This window comes from Tachysurus vachellii, chromosome 15 (genome assembly GCF_030014155.1).
Source record: "Tachysurus vachellii isolate PV-2020 chromosome 15, HZAU_Pvac_v1, whole genome shotgun sequence".
Lineage (NCBI taxonomy): Eukaryota > Metazoa > Chordata > Actinopteri > Siluriformes > Bagridae > Tachysurus > Tachysurus vachellii.
This window is the reverse complement of record NC_083474.1, coordinates 8,637,060-8,650,455: the sequence shown is the minus strand read 5'-3', so window position 1 is coordinate 8,650,455 and position 13,396 is coordinate 8,637,060. Positions and strand designations below refer to the sequence as shown.

Genomic DNA, 13,396 nt, shown 5'->3' with positions numbered 1-13,396 from the left:
AATACAGAGAGATAGAGAGAGAGAGAGAAAGAGAGAGAGAGAGAGAGAGAGAGAGAGAGTTGTTACGTAAGCTCCTCAGAGCGGTATCTAGCAGAGTGTTCATACAAAATTAAACATGACAAAAGACCTGTCATTAACACTGTCTCAGAGGCACACAACAGGTTTCTGCACAGAGGTATGCAGCATAGTGGACCATCTTGAAATCTTGAAAGCATCCCTATCAAATCAGGCGTTTGCTGGGAGATGAAACAAATTTCGAAGCAAAGTGATCAAAACAATAACTCTAATGAAACCCCAGGCTTGTTATCGACAGCACTGTCGATTTCGTTTGCCTTATCTCTGTCCAACTGTAAACTGTAACGATCTTGCTATCTGCATCATCAAGAAGAGGACAGGCTTCCTTTAGAGTCTGGATCTCTTTAAGGTATACAGTGCAGTATGTCTTCCTCATTTTTTCCCCCACTGTGTCTGTGACTCGCTTGTTAGAGATCTAGATCTAAATCCTGATTTCTGTAAAGCTGCTTTAAGAAAATGGCTATTATTAAGAAAGCTATACAAAAATAACCCTGAAATTAACTAAATTGATCATTACAGCACTACCATGTATTCCCTCGGGAGCTCGGCCTTTTCACACTCACTCGTTTTATACGTGGTAAAAGCTGAGTGTGTTGTGCGCCTAAATCATTCTTTTTTTTTTTTTTTTTTTTTTTTTAACATTTCAGTGTAATTGCAGAACACCACGGTTCAGCAGGCCTCATGCTCGATGTCTTTTGTGGAGGAGCTGCTCGATTTATCTAACCTCCTGCAAATCCGTCCCCAGTGGACGCTCCAAAGAAAAATTCCACAGAAGACAAAGCAGACTTCAGATCGTACGTTAACGAGAAAAAAAAACAACTAAAAAAAAACAAAAACGATAGATGTTTCATCTTCCAGGTTGTTGTATTCATCTTCACCACTGCAATCTTCATTAGGACGATGAAACACCTGCGTTCACACATGTTGTGTCTCTGTGGCAATGGAGGCGTGTTCAAGAGCCGGCTGCAAATAAAAGGAGGAGCTCTGAAGGATGATTGGGTAATAAATAAATGTCTACACCTTTGCTCACCTATACTCATTCTGTCTTGCAGTGAAAGGTTAAAAGTCTGAAAGAGGTAGAGATGGGAGACGATGGGGGAACGTTTCTCTGACGGTGTCCTGCTGAGCCCGTGTGTATGTGTGTGTGTGTGCGTGTGTGTGTGTGTTGTTTCTTCTCATTTTTATTTTGATGAGAGTGATATGATGAAAAGCATAGAGGGCGACCCAAATAAATACCGTTCCTCCCACTCTCACGCCTCCTTCCAGACTCCTCAATTCCCTTCTGCCCTCCAGGGTATGACAGTATTTTAATCAAGTCCATTATTAAATTGGGCATAGCAGCTTTGGGTGGTAAAGATGTGACTAGCTTTTACATGCTGAAACAACAGAGATGACTAAAATGTCTACAGCCACAAATGGAAATATCCCATTTAAAAAAAGCACAAAAAACAACGATAGGTTCAGTTTTTTTGGTTCCACTTTTAAAACGATTCCTCTGTTAAAGTTTGCTCTATCTATTCTGGGATTTCCGTATGATAAAGTAGAAATGTAGAGAAAAAAAGAAAAAAGGAGTGAGGAGTGTGGAGAAATGACATACAGCATACACCTTAGCATTGCTTATCAGTTAGCACTGCATAAATACTTAAATACAATCCACTGTATGGATTGACGTGTGATCGGTGATCAGGTTCATTTGACTGCCTCCAGTGGAAGTCATTTAGGAGTCAGCTGTTTCTGGCAAACGACAAAATCGTAATCCAAAGACGTAGTTGAAAAACTGGGGGTCGGGAAATGAACAAACAGCATGAACTAAAGAGGGCAATATCAAATACAGGTGAAACCAGAGAGACTAACTCAAGACTAATTCAAAGGCTTGGAAACAGCTGGCACAAAAAAAAGACACAGAGTGTGTGTTCAGAGTGCAATGTGCTGTGAAGGTTATTCAGTTGAAGTGTGTGTAATCACTAGTCTGATGAGTGTGATGAGAGAGCACGATCAGCACAATGAGCAGATCTCAAGCAGTCACAGGCAGATTACAAACTCATCAAAATAAATAAAAAAAAAGAACATGATAGAGAATCCTACGCCACTAAGAAGTCTAGTCCTCTATTATTATTAATCCTTCTTCATATCTCAAAATTTGGATACCAGAACCTGTAAATATACTTCAATCAGGAAGGAAGCTATGAAAAAAACAATTTCTATTTGACCTTGCTGTGAAATCTGTTCTGATCATAAACATAAACCATGTAGGCGCTTGTTCTTGAGATCTCACTCTAATGAGTGCATAATTAACATCTCTGTATGTCAAAAAGGAAGGAAGTTACTTCAGAAAACTGTCAGGCATTTGACCTTGCTGTGATTTGACCCTGCTGCTTACAGTGATTATTCCATATAAAATCATAAGCTGTGTCTTACACTATGCACTGTAATCTACCTTCTAGTGTCTCAATTTTAGAAAGGTAGTATCATTTTAAATGGATCACGACCGTTTCTTGAAATTTTTTCCAATCTGGGTTTCAATGAATCGTAGCTCCGCCCACCTCCAAGTGTGTGAAGTGTTCAACATTCCGCACTTTATTTTTCCAGTTGAATGTTGGTGCGATTTGGGACAAACCTATACAAACATATACTTATACAAAGAAAGAATCGTTCCCAGAGTCAACAAAAACCAGGACGACCGTTTCCTCATACAGTACATTAGTAACTCACTGTAGCTGCTTTTAAAGTTGTTTTTATTATATATGTTACAGTGTCTGTGCACAGTATCCCATTGGCAAGAATATCAGATGTGCAGGGAGAAAGCTTATGATATAGATGCCAAAATCCAGTAACAGAGCAGATGGAAATACAAGGTGAAAATGAATATAACGAGAAAGGATGGAGATAGAGAAAAAAAGGCAAAAAGAAAGAAAGAAAGAAAGAAAGAAAGAAAGAAAGAAAGAAAGAAAAAAGACAGAAAGAATAAAATATAGCAAATACTTTTAGGATATGATAAAAAAAAAAAACAAACAAAAAAAAAACACTCATTCCATTTCTCATTCCTCGCCTCGGTGGACGAAATGCCACCATGCCTTTGTGAATGAAAGCCACACAGAGCTGTGTGAGAGAAACATGGCGCTCAATCAAGCACCATAATCACATCTGGCGAGAGAGAGAGTTAGAGAGAGAGAGAGAGAGAGAGAGAGAGAGAGAGAGAGAGAGAGAGAGCTAATGAAGGGACATGTGGACAAGGACAGGGTGTTTATTGCGTCTAGCCATCGTCCATCAGGAAGAAAATGCACCATAATTGAAGCTTCAGGTGAGTGTGTTAAGCACACAGGAGCAGTGGCTTATGGAAAACCATGGATGATAAAACGATCAATGCAAACTGCACACATATATTTGTCAACACTGTTGCACAAAAAAAGACAAAAACAAATTCGACATTTTGTGTTGTACAGACCGCATAATTGGAAGTAAATAAATACAGGTCCATATAACCAAATCTAATAATATATTGAAACACTTAAAGAGCTTTTTACTGCACTCATGTATATGATCAGTCGAGGGTTACGTTAGTTAGACCGCTGAGCTGAAAAATGAACACAAAACTTACAGGAATGCTTGGATAATTACTCCTACAATTGATTTATGAATGAATGTCTATACACCTTGATAAATGAAGCCTAATGTGTCTTAAAAGAAAAAAAAACAGACGAGTTTTTTTTCTAAACAAGTGAGCAGTCGTACATGAAGCTCAGGAGACATACAAACATTATGTGCATTAAAATATTACGTCATTTAAATTAGGATACTATACCTGTATCTATTTCTGTATACACACACACACACACACACACACACACACACACACACACACACACACATTTTCTGTACTGCTTATCCTGCACAGGTTCATGGAGAAGCTAGGGACTCAGGACATGGACACCAAGGACACGGACATAAAGGCTAGGGACACCCTGGATGACCCTGGTCATCCCTGGTCAACATTGCAGAGTAACGGTCACACACACTCACACTCACCCACACACACTTTAATTTAGAGATGCCCACCAGCCTATTGGGATAGAAACTGCTGAATCTGGAGGAATCCCCTGAAGAAAGGGGATAAGATGAATACTCCACATTGATAAGGCAGAGACGGGAATCAAATCCCCAACTTTGGAGGTGCAAAGCAAATGTGCCCCACATGTGTGTGTATGTGTGTGTGTGTGTGTGTGTGTGTATACATAAACTGTGAGGGCCAAAATTCACAGAACAGGCAGTCATTTGTACCCTTTGGGTTCCTCACCCATATACCTACAGTATGTGTGTATACTTTTCCTTTTATCTTTACTTTACTTACAGAATAAATTCATAGACATTACTGAACAAAACGATTAAGATAAACAGAATTTTAGGCCTTTCTCATAATTACATTCATACACAACCCTGTTTTTAACTTTCTTCATTTACATAATGACGTTTTTACTGAGTCTTTATTTCTGATTTGAACTGATTTACAAGTGAACAAGTTCAGCTAATTTAATGCTTTTAAAATCTTCAGGTAATTAAATGTCTACGGAAGGAAAAAAGGAAAATAAATGATTTAACAACGGACTAGCCGGCCACGCTGAGCACACACAAGGTACTAAAAGAGCGGTTTGTTAATTACAATCAGGAAGTGTAACAGGAGGGAAAACAATAATGCAAATGAGGAGCAATGGCTTTGTATTGCTCACATCCTGCTAATTAAAACAATCTATGATTAGTAAAGAACCTGTGATTAGTGAAAATTTCTATTCATTTGCACCAGCAGGTACAATAAATCAAGATTATTACTCAGTGCTTCTGCTTAAGCATTTTTTAAGCAGGCTACAGATAGATGACCTAGAGAAAACTACGGTCCGAACGGAAGGATATATTTGTGCAAAATCACTTTTAGGTCCTTCGCTATTGTTTGTGTACTCCTGCAACTGCTTTACATGGGAGTCGCTATTAGAGAAAAAAGGCCAATTTATCTCCTCAGCCATGTCCTTTTCCTGTCTTTAAATCTGTCCCTAATGGAGGCACCGTGGTGGATGGGGATAAATGGGGATAAAGTGTTTGATGAGGAAATCGATAAGAAGACATGAATAGTCATCGGGGGTTCGGATACTCAAAAGCCGACACAGAACTAAAAATTAGTGTTGTCTGAGTTTAAAGGAGATCAGGTTCTATGTTCAGCATTAAAAACCTCTTCAGTGAGCGCTGCAAACACGGACAGTGACCGGATATGACGTCACGTGTCAAGAAGGAGTGTTTTTTTTTATTTTTATTTACACCACAAACCAGGCATCTTCTCTTTTGAGGTTGATTTTAGATCCTTTTAAAGCTGTGTTGTATAAGACTGGATGGTTGATAAAGATAAAGCTGCATTTTGGCTGATCAGAACAAGTCACGGTCATGCGTCAATCTTATGTGTTAGTCACACGTCCTATTCACACAATGAATCTGCAGGCCGGAGCTCACCAAGCTACTGTAGTACTTTGGGATATGTGAAACTTCTTCTCATTGAGGTTATGTACCTGGTCTCCAGCATGAGCAAGTGTATGAGCGGAATGAAAAATGTAGTGTGACCTCCGCTTTATTAGAGAATCAAGAAAGAGTAAAGCTTAGATAAGAAAAATGATGAAATGGAAGTAATCCCAGGAACCGCAACTATGAGTTTGTAGTGGGTTAATGATAAAAGGTTCCAGAGTTGTGCTTCCTGGGATATAGATGTAGCCTACATTTAAAGACATACATTTAAAGCATACAACTGTGGAAGAATAATGATTTCTAATCTTACTATATAAAGTTGTCTCAAGGTTGTTCTTTGCCACCATCACCTCTAGCTTGCACACTATAAAGTTGCTTTGTGACAAGGTGTGCAGTTAAAAGTGCAATACCAGAGAACTAAACTGAATCCTACTAGTATACAGTAGGGGAAGTTGTGGCCTAATGGTTAGAGAGTCTGACTCTTAACCCTAAGGTTGTGGGTTCGAGCGGCCACGACTGAGGTGCGCTTGAGCAAGGCACCGAACCCCCCCAACTGCTCCCCGGGCGCCGCAGCATAAATGGCTGCCCACTGCTCCGGGTGCGTGTTCACAGTGTGTGTGTGTTCACTGCTGTGTGTGCACTTTGGATGGGTTAAATGCAGAGAACAAATTCTGCGTATGGGTCACCGTACTTAGGGTCACCGTACTTTCTAAAATTTAGAAATGTATCAGTTTATCGCGAATGAGAAAGCCAGAGCAATAAATAAATAAATAAGTAAATAAAGAAAGAAACTCCTTTGAGAAGCCTTGAGGGGAACCAGACTCGATAGGGAGCCGATCCTCATCGCTAAAGAGATTATAAATATGAAACAAAAGACCAAGTCTAAGTGTCGTACAAGTTACAAAATGGTAACTGATTGAGTTCGTATCAATAGCAACCCAAAGCCATCTTCATGGTTAGTAAGTGGCACCAGCCACAGTAATCTTACGTATCTTTAGGCTGTCCAAGTGAAATCATCCTCAGCAGCAGCGAAAGGTTTCCAAGTGATAGCAGCATAAGCATCGACAATGCAAAGTTAAAGTCTTAAGAGCTTTTTCGTTGTGCCTCTAGGTAACCATTCATACTGTAGCACTACATAGAAGCTTATGATCCACAACGTTTCCTAATGAAAAATTTTCAGCATTTCAGAAAAGTTGACAACCCTTGAAGTCTATAGCGACTGTCGTTAAGTGAATCCTTATAAAACCACATCATGTCTAATTCAGTTGCTCATTATCACCTTTGCTCATTTTTTACAGCATATTTTAAAAAGGAGGATTTGAACAAGCCGATTTTTGTATTTTGTCTTCTTTTATCAAATAGCCACATAAAGAGCAGCACAAAGATCGATCACAAGCCCTTAAAGTTACACCTGCCGAATTGTTTTCCTCAAAATCCACATCCAGTCGTTTGGAAATGTTTTGCTGTTTTTTTTTCCTCCCCAAGTCGTCTCTGATGATTGCCATCGGAATGTCATTCCCTCTGCCATTAGCTGCAGGTAGATTGAAGATGTATGTGGTACTTGTGACTTGTTCAGCCTGCTTTGGTGCTACAAAAAGGTTTGTATCCTCGCACGTAGATTATAAATGCATGATTCAGAGAAAGGCCAGACAGAAAGGTCAGTACAGTTTACTTCCTTTCAAGAAGTGACCTTTTGCCACAAACAAACTTTCAGCTCGGAGAAGCACACAACCACAAACACTTCCTCTCTACCAGAGACGTTCAGCTTTTCATTTCTTATTATCATTATTTAAAACTTTTCTTCCCCATAATATTTTTCACATAACAAGACAGTTGACACGAGTTTACCAAAGTTTTGCTGCTGGCCCTTTCGTATGTCCGATAATTTGAGGATGGAAGATTAACTAGGGGCAGATTTGACACTATCGTTCTATATCACAATTACTCACTGACTCATCTCTATCGTTCTATTCCTCTCAGGGGTTGTTCTCTGGCAGAGGCTGGGAATGGATGGCTTTTGGTTCAAGAAGAGTTCTTGAGAGACAGACAAGACAAAAGGGATTAAAGCGGTGTAAGGGTCGTCCACCGTCTATCTATTTCTCCCTCCCTCCGCTCTTGAAAACCAGGGCCACGTTGCCAGCAAATGTATTCAACATGCCAATCAGACTGCAGAGCTGTTTTAGCTTTGTAGCCAAGTTGAAGATCCTGAAAGTAGAGCAGCAGGAGACAAAAATGCACAGACACATACACACACACCGCATCAAAGTAAGGAGGAGAGATAAGTCATCCTTGAAATCTGTTAAGACTGGAAGGTTGCATAATATATCTCATGCATTGTGTATTTGATCTGTTCCTCATGCTCAGACCGCATGCTATAAATATGGATTGGAATCGATACTGGTATCAAACGTCAGTCTAAAACTCTGCTCATTTACACAGAGTGTCTAGGGGGTCTGGGGGGGGGGGGAGGGTTTGCAGGGGACTAGCAATTTTTAATATTTATGCCATGATCAATGGAAACGTGTAGAAGGGTAAGGATTAGGGTTAGTAATAGGGTTAGTTATTATTATTATTATTATTATTATTATTATTATTATTATTAATAATAATAATAATAATAATAATAATAATAATAATAATAATAATAATAATTCTTTTGTTGCACAAGCTGGTGACTTCTGGTTACTAGATGTGGGCGTGTCCACTGTCAAGACAAGAAACCGTTTATTGACACAACAAAGTTGAGTATAATTGAACTTTATGTAAATATGGAGCTACTTGGTACAGCGACTAGCAATGGGAGTGAAGACAGCAGAGCGCACCTGACCCGTTGCACACACTGCTTCTCCTTCTCCACACACTGCTTCTCCTTCGCCTGGTATCATATGATGCATATAAAACGCCAAATCTCCCTCCAGAATGTTGCATATTATGACGAGAAAACTTAGAATACTAGCTGTACCGCCAACTGATAAACCTTACTATGACAACCAGTAGTACGAACACATACTGGTGACTTCATGGTCCAGCACCTGGTGACTTGCACTATGTGTGTGTAATTGTGATTCTCAGGTGTCCAGGTTTCTCATTTTGGTATCGTTATAGGTATCAACAGCTACCATTAAATATATACTCATAAAATCTAAACCTAATATTCATAAAAGCAAACAAAGAGGAGAGAATAATAAATAAGCGTCAGTGTTGTCACTAATTACTGATTTGCCAAACGCAAAGAAAATCACACACCCCCTTCAGTTAGTGAGTAAATACACATATCTAAAGCACAATCTAGTTTTAATATCCTTATTTAAATCTTGCAAATGAACTTATGTAACTTAAATCCTCTAAGACTCAGGTTCTTTCTCTCCCCTGCTCTTTTTTTTTTTAATTCTAGGACTCAGAGCTGCAATCCGTGTACTGTGTTAAGTAAGAGCTGCCACTGACCAATTAGGTGTAAAAAAAACCTGTTAGAATCTTCACAGGAAGTGTCTGAGGAAGTCGTCTCTTTTTAAGACACTTTTTTTTTTAGCCTAACCTTTCCAGTGTGCAAGTCCTCTCCCTTTCATTTCTGCCTCTCTCTCTGTTCTTGGTCTCCTCCTGTAACCCATGGGGATGCTGCTGCCTCCACTACTCCTGCCTTTGCGCTCCAGCTACAGTACATGCGCTGTCCTTCATAATTTATCACACATCTTTCTGTCATAAAAAAGGGAGAGAAAAAAAATCCATAATCCTGTAACCTCATAATGTCATCAGTGGAAAAAAAAACAACAACAAAGCACCCCAGTAAACAGAATAGGTAAATAAAACTGAATCCAAATGGAAAGCACAGGGAAACACTAATATTTACCTAATAAAGAGCAGGGAGATATAATCAAATTCACTGTTTGAGCTACAGGGCTGTATGGGAAATATGGCTGACATTTTAGTCAGGAGCTTTTGTCTGGGGGTTTTTTTCAGGTCAGCACGGACTACAGCAGAGTGGAACAGAGACCCTGCGGGTGGCAAAGTGGGACTGACGTCTCTCTCCCTTTTGAGTCCTGTATGAAATAATAATAAATGCAATTTATGAACAACTCTCTCCAGCACTGCCGAGTAAACACACGTCTGTGTCGGGGGACAGAATGTTGACTTTTAGTGGATCTTTTTATATTATTCTTTCCTTTAGATCTGCAGAGTGATAGTAACACTGAATAGATTTCAAAGTGATGTCCAGGGACCTCCAGGAGTCTGGGATTTTTTTAAAATCTGTGTTATAGTGTTGGAAATCTCAACCACCGATTAATAACGTTGTTATATTTCTTATTGTAGATTGAGATGGTTTGGGCATGTGCAGATGAGGGAGATGGTTCTATTGGTAGAAGGATGTTGGAGATGGAGCTGCGGGTAAGCGGTGAAGAGGAAGGCCAAAGAAAATATACTGTATATGGATGTGTTAAATGAGGACATGAAGGTAATTGGTGCGAGAGTAGAGGATGATGAGGATAGAGTTAGGTGGAAACAGATGATCCGCTGTGGTGACCCCTAATGGGAAAAGCCGAAAGTAGAAGAAGAAGATTATATTTCTTATTGAGTTAACTGAATCATTTGAATTAAGTATGGAATAACAGGGGGGCATAATGGTTTAGTTTGCCTTTCACTTCTGAGATTGGGGATTTGATTCCTGACTCCACCTTGTGTGTGTGTGTGTGTGTGTGTGTGTGTGTGTGTGTGTGTAGTTTAGTCATTTTCCACTATGCTTTATGGGTATCCTTGGGATACTCTGGTTTCCTCCATGACCTGTAGGACATCTCTAAGATGTCCATAGTGTCTGAACATGTTTGTATACTGTATGCCATGCATTTGTATGGCATCAACTGGGGTAGGATAGCACAGTCCCCTGGGGTAGGATAGCACAGTGCTAAAAAGTGCTATTCTGTTGATACCACAGTAATTTACCAACGACAACAATTCTTAAATATTGAACAACAAATACTTTCTAACCATTTATAGTTACACTGAATGTTAACCAGAAAGCACGACCCAATCACGTCCTCATGACCAGAAATCTCACTGACACCTGAAACATCACCACGTCACTGATTATGCATTTTCCTTTGTTAAACACCAACATGTATTTTTGTTCCTTTAAAGACTATACTGTATGATGAGATGCTACAGAAACATGTTTAAATGATTGCGTTAATATTAACGTCAGGTCTACCCACACCTCAAACTCCATTTTCCAACCTGCGTCACAGCCTAAAACCATGACCCACAATGCACAATCACATCCATGCCCACACTCACCAGATACATGCTTACACTCACCTGTCTTCAGTCCTCCACACACACAGCACATATTTAAAAGACTCACAGTCACAACCACTTTGCAAAGCATATGCTTCTGTTGCCTCTGTGTTTGTTACCAAGCCTTTTATTCTACTGAGTATCTGCTTTGCTTGCTGTTTTTCTGCTCTGTCTTTGTCCCCGACACCCTGTTTGCTGATCACGTAACATTTTTTTTTATGTTTCCTACCTTGAGCCTGCCCTAAAATTTTGCTGCTTGCACTGTTATTAGAAGTCACTAACCTCTGCTTACATCTATGTTGGCCTCTTTGTTGTGACAATTAACCTCACTCTCACTCACTCATTTTCTACCACTTATCCGAACTACCTCGGGTCACAGGGAGCCTAAATCGGGCGTCATCGGGCATCAAGGCAGGATACACCCTGGACGGAGTGCCAACCCATCACAGGGCACACACACACTCTCATTCACTCACACAATCACACACTACAGACAATTTTTCAGAGATGCCAATCAACCTACCATGCATGTCTTTGGACCGGGGAAGGAAACCGGAGTACCCGGAGGAAACATGCAAACTCCACACACACAAGGTGGAGGCGGGAATCGAACCCCCAACCCTGGAGGTGTGAGGCAAATGTGCTAACCACTAAGCCACCGTGCCCCCCACAGTTAACCTATTAACCATTAAATATTGTCAGATCCATACCACTTCCATTCTGACCCATTAGATCCAAGAATTCAACAACACTGTGGTATAAATTATTTTAACCCAAACTGAAAAAAAAAAAAAAAAAAACAACCTTGGACCAGTTCTTAACTTCATAAATAAAATACCACAGTAAATAGAAAAGATATTTGAATATAAAACCTAATAACTGAATAGTTCATTAAATAAATCATTACTGAGAGGGTCTGTGGGAGGTTTTTACAGCTAAACGGCTCCCTGTGGTTAAAAGTCTGACTTTAAATCGACTCATTATACAAGGAACATATTTCCATATGAGATATTTACCAATCCCGACATTTGTGGGATTGACACAATGTTAACAGTTCTTAGTTCAAGATTTCAATCAGAACACTGGAGAAGAAATAATGCTATAATGCTAAAATGCTATAAGGAGATGAAGCAGTTAGCATGAAACAGGCTGTGAATTAATCTCCTTTGGTCAGGATTTGGAAAAAACATTGAGACTGACCTCTAACCAGTAACTAAAGAAGAACCTCTTGCACTCTGAAGTAATGCTTTTCTTCATAAAATCCATTTTGTGATGCATGCAGGTTTGTTGCTAATTAGATCTTGGGAAATAGATCCTAGGTTTTCAGGTATTTCACAAATAACATTCATAAATAAGCATGACGACAGAATTAGATATGAGTGTACTACACCCACGCTGGAGAAAAGTAAAGAACATAATTAATTAACACCACTCAATCATATTTGCTCACACCTAGGAGTTAAATGAATAATATTTTTTAATAATCTGTCACTCTGGATAATGACATATGCAAACTTCATCGCTGGAAGCCTCTGGATGTTACATCATTTGCCCAGATCTTTGATAAACAGAGGTGGAGTGGGCTTTGTGAGTGGATGTGTGAAGTCATGTGTGTGTGTGTGTGTGTGTGTGTGTGGACATGCAGGTGGGTGGCGGTTCTGTTGTCAAGGCAGCCACATATCCGTGTCTCCAGTGGCTGTGAGTTTTAGACAAAATGATCACGTAAACAATCATGTAAATAAGAAACTTCTTCTTTCAAACAATTCATTAACTCATCTGCAGTAAACTGGTCTCAGTGGATCTGGAGTACATACACACACGTGCACACACAAATTCAAACGCCCAAACACACGCACACAGATACACACACATGGGCAGTACCCGATTTTACGATTATATAGTCATTTGAGTTCAGGCCAAAGAGTTTCATTTTTCGTGAGAATCCTTTTTCTTCTATTCTTAATGCTCTTTATGCCTTTTACTTAGGATTATCAAGGGCAAGGGCGTCGATTTGGGTAGGGACGGTAGGGACATGTCCCTACCAATATCCAGGGAACACTCAATTGTCCCTAGCGATAATTCGACCAAGCCTATATATATACTGTATATATATTTATACATAACCACTGATGTCCGTCTGTGTCTTGTGCTTTTTTACTTATTTCATTTAACATTTATACAGGATAAATAAATAAGATGAAAAATATTTTACAACGGCGTTCTGTAAAAAATAGCGCAACTTGTGGAACACAAACGGTTAACAGATCTACCCCTGCAATGAATCCCGCCTCTGTAACTCACCTCTCTAAAAGGATTGGCCTTTGCCTTTTTTGAGTCCTGCTCTCTAACCCATGTCGCTGTTTGATTGGCTTTGTCTTTCTCGCTAATGTGTTGAGGTACAGTAGGAGGCTGCAGCTATATTCCTTTGACATGAAACAATATGCAACGTGATTATGCAGCTACCGGTATGTGAGTAAGAAAGTATTCTTATAACAACAGTTTTATGCACAAAATACGGGGAATGTTGTCCCTA

General features: G+C 39.6%; 1 protein-coding gene across 1 annotated transcript in view; it reads right to left on the bottom strand.

Annotated features, from left to right (window-relative positions):
• The window catches only part of grik4 (glutamate receptor, ionotropic, kainate 4), a 385,301-nt gene that overhangs the window by 37,464 nt on the left and 334,441 nt on the right, over positions 1–13,396 (bottom strand). The gene's annotated exons all lie outside the window — the stretch shown is intronic.